Raw genomic sequence first — 11,339 nt, forward strand, 5'->3', positions numbered from 1 at the left:
CATACCGGGTTTAATCGTGGGCCGCACCCTTGTAAAAACGGACGGACCGATAGTGGCCGTCCGAGTAATAAATATGAGTACAGAACCACGCACTATAGTAAGGGGCACGAGGGTAGCTGGCTGCACCCCAGTTGAGGAAGTCGCGACAGTGAGGGGCGAGAACGTCCAGCCGAGCCGACCCCGGGGGGAGCCTTCAATAACAAGTAGGAATTGGCCCGATCCCATTTGTGAGATGGTAAATCGTAGTAGCGTAGAGTTGGGAGGTACCCAGAGGGAGGCCTTACACAAACTGGTTGGGTCCCATTTGGACCTCTTCTCCCTGTCCACCGAGGATATTGGACGTACGGGCCTGGTGAAACATCAGATCCACACCGGTGAGGCCCGGCCTATTCGTCAGGCCGCCCGACGGCTCCCTTGGAGCAAGAGGGCGGAAGCTGACGAGCAGGTTGAAAAAATGCTCGACGCAGGCGTGATCGAGCCCTCGGGAAGTCCTTGGATGTCACCTGTTGTGCTGGTCAAAAAGAAGGATGGGACCACGCGGTTCTGCGTGGACTATCGCCAGCTAAACAACGTGACACTCAAGGACTCATATCCCCTGCCAAGGATTGATGACACCCTCGATGCCGTTGCGGGCTCAAATTGGTTCTCGACTTTGGACCTCAAGAGTGGGTATTGGCAGGTGGAAATGGATAGGGCAGGGAAGGAGAAAACGGCATTTTCCACAGGTAAGGGACTGTATCAGTTTACTGTGATGCCGTTTGGTTTGTGTAACGCCCCCGCCACCTTTGAAAGATTGATGGAGCATGTACTGGGCGGCATGCCATGGCAATCATGCCTGGTGTACCTGGATGACGTCCTGGTACATGCCCAAACGTTCCCCCAGGCAGTAGCTAATTTGGACCAGGTGTTCGGGTGCCTCAGACAGGCAGGGTTGAAGCTGAACCCGAGTAAGTGCACTTTGTTTGCAAGAGAGGTGGCCTATCTAGGTCACGTGATCGGCCGCGAGGGGGTAAAAACGGACCCAGACAAAATTAAAGCGGTAGAGGAGTGGCCCGCACCATGTACCATCAAAGAGGTGCGGGGATTTTTGGGACTCTGCTCCTACTACCGGCGCTTTGTGGCGAAATTTGCGGAGTTGGCCCGTCCCCTCCACCGGCTTACGGAGAAGGGGACGCGATTTAATTGGACACGGGAGTGCCACGAGGCCTTCCAAAAATTGAAGGGGTGTCTGACATCCGCACCCCTTCTAGCGTACCCCACTAGCAACGGGGCATTTACCCTGGACACGGATGCGAGCCAGGAAGGATTGGGCGCAGTTTTGTCCCAGACACAGGAGGGCGTGGAGAGAGTGATTGGTTATTATAGTCGGGCCTTAAGTAGGCCCGAGCGAAATTATTGCGTCACTCGCAAAGAGTTATTGGCTATGCTGGCTGCCATGAACCATTTCCACCCGTACTTGTACGGGCGGAAATTTTTGGTTAGAACTGACCATTCCTCCTTGCAATGGCTCCTTCGGTTCAAGGAACCAGAGGGCCAAATTGCAAGGTGGTTGGAAAAGTTGCAGCAGTACGATTTTGATGTGGCCCATAGGGCCGGGAAGGCCCATGGTAATGCGGACGCACTCTCTCGGCGTCCTTGTCTGGGGGAAAACTGCAAATTTTGTGCGAGACACGAGGAGAGGGAACAATTGGGCGATTCGGACCCGACCCTCGTTGTCCGGGCAACCCGGGTGAGAGGGCCAATTTTGCCACTAACCGCGGACGAAGAATTTGGAGAGTTGGCTTGGAGCACGGCCCAGCAGGAGGATCCTGTTCTGGGGCCGGTGTTCCAATGGGTCAAATTGGGGCAAAGACCAAAGGGGGAAGAGGTCACCCCCCTCGGGGCGCAAACAAAGGCGTATTGGGCTCAGTGGCAGACCCTGGAATTGAAGGATAACATCTTGTATCGCAAGTGGGTGGAGGTTCCCTCTGATAGAACTTCCTGGCTGGTGGTAGTCCCAAATAAATTTAAGACCGATATATTGCAACAGGTGCATGGTACCCGCCCCGACGGCCATTTGGGCAGGACAAAGACGACATCGCAGGTACGCCGGAGGTTTTATTGGGTGAATATGGGGCGCGACATACAGGACTGGTGTCGGAGATGCGACGCCTGTACTGCCAAAAAGGGACCAGCACGGAGGATGAGGGCCCCCCTTCAATTACACCAGGTGGGGGCCCCCCTAGAGCGGGTGGCCATGGATATCCTAGGCCCACTACCCCGCACCCGCCTAGGTAATAAGTACATCCTCGTTGTGATGGACTACTTCACCAAGTGGCCGGAGGCCTACGCCCTCCCCAACCAAGAAGCAGGGGTGGTAGCGCAGGCCTTCGTGGAAGGATTTGTGTGCCGGCATGGGATTCCACAGGAGTTGCACACCGACCAGGGATGAAATTTTGAGAGCAAATTGCTAAAAGATGTGTGCAGTCTCCTGTCAATTCGGAAAACAAGAACCACGCCCTTGCGGCCACAATCTGACGGGATGGTGGAACGGTTCAACAGAACATTGATACAACAACTGGCACTGTTCACCGCCACCCGTCAGGATGACTGGGACGAACATCTCCCTTATTTGCTTGTGGCCTACCGAACCAGCCAGCACGGGGCCACCGCATGCAGTCCAGCGTTGCTTATGTATGGGCGGGAGTTACGGGCTCCCGCCGACTTGCTATGCGGTCCCGTGCCAGACACAGTGGTTAACCCGCCGAGGGAGGGGTATGCACGTCACCTAGAGGAAGGCATGGAGCTAGTCCATGCCTTCGCCCGCCGCCAACTCCATCTGGCGGGGGAAAAGATGAAGCGCAGGTACGACGACCGGAGCCAGGGGAGTCAATACGCTCCGGGGATGAAGATTTGGTTCTTTAATCCCCGGAGGCGGAAGGGAAGGTGCCCAAAGCTCACCTCCCCCTGGCAAAGCCCAGGAGTCGTCCTGTCGCAAATCTGTGACGTGGTCATTAAGATCAAAATGGGGCCACGAGCCCTCCCTCGGATCGTCCACGCCGACCGGATAAGACCTTACACCGGCGAGCAGGCGCCCCCGTGGATTGCCTCGGCTTTAGATGCCGAGGCGGGACCCAGTACCTCTGAATAAGGGGGGCTTATTAGTGCCAGAGGACTGGGGGATTGAGGAGCGATGGGCCCGGTGGGTAAGGGTGGCATCCTTGCCACCCTTCCCATGGTGGGGCAAAGGAGCAATAGCTTATGGGGTGTATGGCAGTGAAAACTAGCCCGGGTGGGTTAGGTTATATTGTAGGGATCTAGCGAAGATGACATTAGGTGACGTTAAGTTTAGTTAGTGACTGATACCTGTAGTGGGGACGCAGGTAGATTAGTGTGGATGATAATGACGTGGGAGCGCAATAGTTTAAAGGGACAACTGGGAAGCGCAAGTTTCAGAAGGGAGTAGTTAGCTGAGATGATGCCGTGTGGTTGAGAATTGAACAGGTGTGAGAGCTGGACAGGTGTGTGGAGCAGTGTATGAGTAGTGAGTGTTGTGGATCAGCGCGAATGCGCTTGGGGAGAGAAGGGTGCAGGTGTCACCAGGTGTGAGAGCACAGGTGTGCAAGTACAGGTGTGTGGAGAGAGTTGGAGTAAGTGGTACGGAGTGGTGTGCATGGTGTGAATGGGGGAAGAGTGGACCCCCATCATGGATACCCGGGGCGGGTAGTGTAAGTGTTAGGTAGAGGGTATAGGTAAATTGTGGTTGGATATTGGCATTTGTGGTGCGGATGCAGAATGGTGTTGTGGATGGGTGCATTAGTGTTGTGGAAATGGCTGGGCGTGTAGCCTGTTAGTGTGTGTAGTTGGTTGGGCACTCCACCACTGTGAGGATGTCGGCCAGGTGAGGCCGCAGGTGGGCTCTGGGAGCCGTTAGTGTCAGTGGGTGCCTGAGGATCCCGGGTGTGGATCGGGTAGCCCAGTGCCAGAGAGGGCACCGAGTGGGGAGAGCGCCAGAGGGCCTTCCCCAGGTAGTTAGGTTAGGGTAAGGAGCAGGTAAGCTCGGAGGCAACTGCAGTGGTGGAGGTGTGCAGGTGGATAGACCCGCTGGGAGAGGTACACGTCGCGGCCCAGAAATTGTGCGAGGGCACCGGGAGATGAATCGGGGGAGTGAGACCCCAAATTGAAAAGCACCACAGTTTGGTCAATGGGAATTGATTTTTAGAACCCATAGTGTAAGAGGGCCAATGGTTTGGCAGGGAAAGACCCCGGGTAATGTAAAGTTGTTAAAGTCATTTAGGAAATAGTTAGGATTGATGAACCTGTCGCACCATACGCAGCCACTTACCTGTGGTGATGATGATGACTCCACACCTGTGTTTTCTTTGTTTTGTGTGCAGGAACTGAGAATTGCTGTGTGGATTGGTGAGACGCATCACGACGTGGATGAGACATTGGGGTGATTCCATCTCTCCCTCCTTAGGAGGGACTGATGATGAATTGGTGATGGCAAATTTTGATGAGAGTTGAAAATGGCAAATTTGATTGGTTAGGAGGGAGAGAAGACGAATTTGGTTTATGGGAGGAACGGGGAAGACAGTAGGGACGTTTGTTGATTAGTAAAATAGATGTTTATGGGTAGTGTTGTGTTTTGTGGATACAGTAAGGGGTAAGGGAGGGGCCATGTAGGTTACCTGATGGGGGGGAGGGGGGGGGGAGCGTACGGTAGGAACGTACCTGTCTCACCTGGTTCCCATGTGCCCCTAGTGTGCATTACCTTGTGTTGCGTGCACTTTTGCGCCCTTACCACCTTACTCACTTGTCTTCTTCTTTTGTCTCCCACCTCCGAGGATCTGGCTTTGGGGCAGAGAGAGAGAGGAGAGAGAGGTGCTGGCTTCGCAGTTGTGGGCCTGCACTTTCGCTGCTTGCTGCCTGGATCGATACACCATATGGACCGCAATGTTTGTGGCCACCCACCATGGACCGCAGTTCTTATGCGGCCAAGCACCACCCGTGGATGGACCTATGGGTCAACGTGGCACCTATGCCATACAGGTGAACCACTTATAGTTGGCCCCCTGACGGCCACAATAAAGAAATGGACGCGGTTGGCGCCTTTCTTTATTTTTGAAAGAGGCAAGAAGGCCAAGTGCACCACACGAAGAGCAAGAGACACCTGCAGGGTTAGGGGTTGTTGTTTTTATTTTAATGAACAATGGTGACTGCACCGATTGGTGCTTGGGGTGGTGCTTTTGGTGCTTGGATGGGGTGCTCTGCACATTATTAAAGGCCGTAAGGCCACAGAGCACTCGTGGGTTGGTGTATCGATGCTGGCATGCGTGCTCTCTCTATGCATAACATCTGCATGTGTTCCTCCAAAAACAGGTCCTGGATCGTAGTGTAAATATCAGCGTAGTCTTGTGTAAATAATGCTCCCTACCGGCTGTATGTTTAGTTTGCGAATTCTTTCCGCAATTCGGTTATCCTGTGGGTGTGTTTCTGTGAGGAGAAGGGTGCAACGTCGCAGGGGGACATATTTACTCATTTGTGAAGATCTGTAAAACTGTCGCACTCAGGGTAGAGTTAATAGTAGAGGGAACTACATCTGAGTGCCACACTAAAATAGGTAAAAATTTATCGGGTCGGGACGCCCCGAGGGTAGAGAAGGGTGCAATGTTGCGGATATGGGACTTGGCCTCCATATCCGCTTGTAAATATTCCCCTATTTCCCCAATACTCCCCAACTATCCCCAATCTCCCATTCCCTAGTCCCATTGCCTGTAAATAACACTCTGTAGAACCGACCTTCCCCTTTTTTCCCCCATTAAATGTCGTGCCCAGGTCCACCGCATCTCACGTAGACAACTTTCGGACATCTTGCTAGTTGTTCTTAGTCTATGTCAGTTAAGGACTCGTTTCCATTAATTCTGACTCTTCGTTGCACCAGAATGTGATCGTATGGCACCAGTAGTGAGTTTAGGACCTCCCCATACCTCCTCCCATCTTCCCCATGAAACAACAACCACAACAACTACAACAACAACTACAACAACAACTACAACAACAGAGGGGCGCGGCGCGGGGAGTGTGCGTCCTCACTCCGGCTCGGTTAGCCGCCATTGCCCATGCGCTCCACGGGGTTACCACGAAGGGGCTGGCTGTCAGCTCCTCGTCAGGGGCGGAGCCCGGTAACCCCCCCGCACCCAATAAGAAGGGCGGACCGATTCCATCTGGGGTGGAGCTAACGAGCCGAGGGCGTGTCACTCCCCGCCGGAGATACGCAGCGACTTACCAGATGTGAAGTCAGATGCGCCTGAACTACGGAGAGCAAAGGACGCCACCCCCAGCGCGACGATACCTCCCCGCATCTTTGGACCGGACCGGGTCGATTCTGTCCTTGAGCCAAGAGTGCACCTTGAGCCATCGACTGCCCGCTTTCCTTGCCATCAATCCCCGTGTGAGTCAGTTTTGTCCTGTTTATCTGTGGTCTGTCGGGAATAAGATAAGTGTGTCTAAGTGCCTATCTTTCTATGCTGTCCCTCTCATTCCTGTAATCTAACCTTCCGCCATATTATAACCTCCTCCGGAGGTCTTGAGAACCGTATCCCTGGTGTCGTGTCATTTTAATCCCAGCCGTTGTGTCCTTTTCCTTCATTGATCTAGCGTAGCGCGGCTCGGCCAAGGTTCGAGTATAATCGGGTAACTTGTGCGGACACGGCGGCCATTCCGCTCGGCCCACCATAACATCAAAGTCGTGTCTGTAACAGTATGAATGACGGAATATCATGTGAAGCTGTTCATAGTATGAATGACGGAATATCATGTGAAGCTGTTCAGTGTGAATGACGGAATATCATGTGAAGCTGTTCATAGTACGAATGACAGGATATCATGTGAAGCTGTTCATAGTATGAATGACGGAATATCATGTGAAGCTGTTCAGTGTGAATGACGGAATATCATGTGAAGCTGTTCATAATGTGAATGACGGAATATCATGTGAAGCTGTTCAGTGTGAATGACGGAATATCATGTGAAGCTGTTCATAATGTGAATGACGGAATATCATGTGAAGCTGTTCAGTGTGAATGATGGAATATCATGTGGAGCTGTTCACAGTGTGAATGACGGAATGTCATGTGAAGCTGTTCAGTGTGAATGACGGAATGTCATGTGAAGCTGTTCACAGTGGGAATGACAGGATATCCTGCGATAGCCATGAAAACGCGATGCACACAGCAGTGAATGCAGAAGCATGTCATGCTCGTGGCTCGTATAAGATGTTTTTGTTTTTTTTACGTATGTCCAGCTGCTTTTTGCATGGCTGACGAAAAATGGGTCTTATAACTGTGTCGAGCTAGCGGCTCGTGAATTTTTTTTTTTGCCCTCCCGAAAAATTGCGAATTCAAAGGACACGGCCGCAAATAGAAAAAAAACCCGCAAATTCGCGGGACACTTTTCCGCGAAGAGAGAAAGGTCACATTTTATCAAACGCGAATATGCGGAACCCACAATTAGCGGGGTCCAACTGTATAGGTTGGCGCATTTATCTATCCACAATTTTGAACCCCTATAATTAAATTGCTGAGAAAAAAAAAAATCAAACTATTCTTTTTACAGGATATTGATACATATTTCCAAGTTTTTATATATATATTTTTTATATTTCAAACTATACAAAACAAGTACAGATACATTCAAAGTACACCACCCCCATGCCAAATAATTAAATATCCTACAGCGCGGCATTGCCGGGGCGCCTCTGGCGCCCGGCAATACCGCAGTGCAGCTCATAGAGGCTGCATTGGGAGGGAGAGGTGTACACTAATTGATTGATTAATTGCATAATTAAAATCAATAAAAGATTATCACAAAATATTTTCTTAATCAATTGGCTAATACTATAATAAAACCACTCGTGCTTCATCCGAAGATGTATCTTTTAGAAATTTAATCAAATAAGTCATTAATGAAAAATTTAATAATGAATTGATTAATCAATAAATAGTTAATCGATTAATCGATTAAATGATTAATCAATAAAGCAAAAATATCCTCAATAGCCACATCACTTGGTCACTGTCATGTCCAAATATTAGCTTCCCAGCTCAAAAGGTGCCTGAGATATTGGCCAAATGAGAAAGAAAATAAATAAATGATTAATAATGAAAATAAATAAATAATAATCATTAAAAAATTAAATTATTAATCAATTCGGTCACAGAACACATAAACCACCACCATTTCATCAGAATCTGTAACTGATTTTTTAATTTTTTTTATTTTTAGTAATTAATCGAATAATTAAATAATTAATCGATTCATTGATTAATCAATAAATCAAAAATATCCTTGATAGCCACATCACTTGGTCACTCACGTCCAAACTCAAAAGGTGCTTGAGTTAATGGTCAGAAGAGAAAGGAAATTTGATTAATTAAATAAGTACTTAATTAATCGCTAATAATTAAATAACTCCACAATTAATTGATTATTCAAAAAACAAAAAATACTGTTTTTGACAAAGGACTTGCTCACTATGGTGCCGAAATTTCAGCTTCCTAGCTCAAAGGATGGCTGAGATATCACCTGGACAAACAAACAAACAAGAAAGAAAACAAGTTCAGACACATTCAAAGTACACCGCCCCCATGCCAAATAATTAAATATCCTACAGCGCGGCATTGCCGGGGTGCCTCTGGCGCCCGGCAATACCGCAGTGCAGCTCATAGAGGCTGCATTGGGAGGGAGAGGTGTACACTGATTGATTGATTAATTGTATAATTAAAATCAATAAAAGTGTCACAAAATATTTTCTTAATCAATTGGCTCATAGCATAACTAAACCACTAGTGCTTCATCCGAAGATGTATCTTTTAGAAATTTAATTAAATAAGTCATTAATAAAAAATTAAATAATTAATTGATTAATCAATAAATAAATTAATCGATTAATCAAGAAATAATTAATTGACTAAATTATTAATCGATAAATCAAAAATAAACTACCACCATTTCATCAGAATCTGTAACTGAATTATTATTAATATTTTTAGTAATTAATCGAATAATTAAATAATTAATCGATTAATTGATTAATCAATAAATCAAAAATATCCTTGATAGCCACATCACTTGGTCACTCATGCCCAAATATTAGCTTCCGAGCTCAAAAGGTGCCTGAGATATTGGCCAAATGAGAAAGAAAATAAATAAATGATTAATAATGAAAATAAATAAATAATAATCCTTAAAAAATGAAATTATTAATCAATTCGGTCATAGAACACATAAACCACCACCATTTCATCAGAATCTGTAACTTAAAAAAAAAAAATTTTAGTCATTCATCGAATAATTAAATAATTAATCGATTAATTGATTAATTGATTAATTAATAAATCAAAAATAGCCTTTGCAGCCAAATCACCTGGTCATTGGCATGTCCAAATATCAGCTTCCTAACTCAAGGTGCCTGCCTTCAAAAGGTGCCTGAGTTAATGGTCAGAAGAGAAAGGGAATTTGATTAATTAAATAAGTACTTCATTAATCGCTAATAATTAAATAACTCCTCAATTAATTGATTAATCAAAAAACAAAAAAAAATACAGTTTTTGACAAAGAACTTGCTCACTATTATGCCGAAATTTCAGCTTCCTAGCTCAAAGGATGGCTGAGATATCGCCCGGACAAACAAACAAGAAAGAAAGAAAACAAACAAACAAACAAACAAACAAACAACCAGAGTGAAAAACTGAGTACTCCCTTTCAGCGTGCGTCACTGCCGAGCCCCCTTCGGTGCCCAGCAATGACGATTTGCAATGCCTGGAGATGGCATAGGAAAGGTGCGGTGTACAATATTGATTCCAGGCATTGATGAGATGTGTACAGAGATGATAATTGCAGCAGGAGAAGTCGGAGTCAGGTGAACGAAGAGGTTGTTGAATGTATATTAACTAGAACGGCACTCGGTGGAGCTCATACCTCCGCCAGACTAAACAGTTTAAGTTTTGTATCTCACTGATGGGCCGAATCTGGATTCGGCCCTGAACCAAAATCTAATCGGCTTGTTCTTGTCACTGACGGTGAAGAATCACTTTTTAAAAAATCGTATCCTGATCAGAATTCGAATCTTCACCAAAATTTAATCAAGTCTTCCTTGTCACACACACACACACACACACACACACACACACACACACACACACACACACACACACACACACACACACACACACACACACACACACACACACACACACACACACCTGTCCACCAATTTTCGTCAGAATATGTCCACAACTTTTCGAGATATCCTGTTCACAGACAGACAGTGGTGAAAGCATAACCTCCATCCACTTTCTGTGGCAGAGGTGACAACGACCTGAACATTCTCATATATGTCCTCGAGTAATTATGCTTACTGGGACCAACTTGCAAAAATCATTTTCTTTCTAACCACAACCTCTTCCATTCTTTTCTCAGAGGGAGATTGTCCTAGCTCAGCTATATAATATGGTACAGTAAAGTTGATGATTAATCATAATATACTCTCCATGTAAATGTTGTCTTATAGCTCCACCTGGTGGAAGCCTGTATCTCTAATCATAATAAAATACACCATAGATGTCATCAGATTATTATATATCAATACTTTCACAGCACCATTGCATAGTCTTGATGGTCCAGCCTCCTGCATTCAAGTGCCTTGTAAGGAAAGTCGTATTTTAATTATAAAGCCCACAGCTACAGGGGTATGTTCAGTTACCAAGCAGCTTGCTAGGCTAGCTTGATTGCTTAAGCCACTTGGCGAGCACTGCACTCTACAAAAAACTTGGGAACTGAACACAACCCAGATAACTTGTAGTTACAAGAAAATGCTATCTATGTCCAAAGGATAATTAGTGGATGTTGATTTCTGTTTAAAACCTCTTGCTAAGTTGGGGAAATTTTGAGTTGGCTTCTCAAGAAAGAAAGAAAGAAGGATCTGAACAATCTGGTACCAATTAGCGAATAATGGGTCTTTTGTAGTCTCTATATATAAAGGAGGAGTGTGTGTGTGTGTGTGTGGTGTGTGTGTGTGTGTGTGTGTGTGTCTGTCTGGATGTCGGCTTATAACTCAAGAACTACACATCGGAGAAAAGTTTTAGACACAGATTCGGAATCAGCATAAAATCCGGTGGTTTTAGGCTACGTTTTATTTTAATATCAATGGTTTAAAAAACCGCGCCAGCTGCAAATCCATGGTGTAGTTTGTGGCGGCGCTAGACGTTCGGGGTGTATTGCAATGGTTTGTCGGGTTTGGCTGTGGGGTCCAGAATAGCTCCCATTTCCTTATGATCTTCCACTTTATTTTGATCTTC

This window comes from Myxine glutinosa, chromosome 12 (genome assembly GCF_964187855.1).
Source record: "Myxine glutinosa chromosome 12, kmMyxGlut1.1, whole genome shotgun sequence".
Lineage (NCBI taxonomy): Eukaryota > Metazoa > Chordata > Myxini > Myxiniformes > Myxinidae > Myxine > Myxine glutinosa.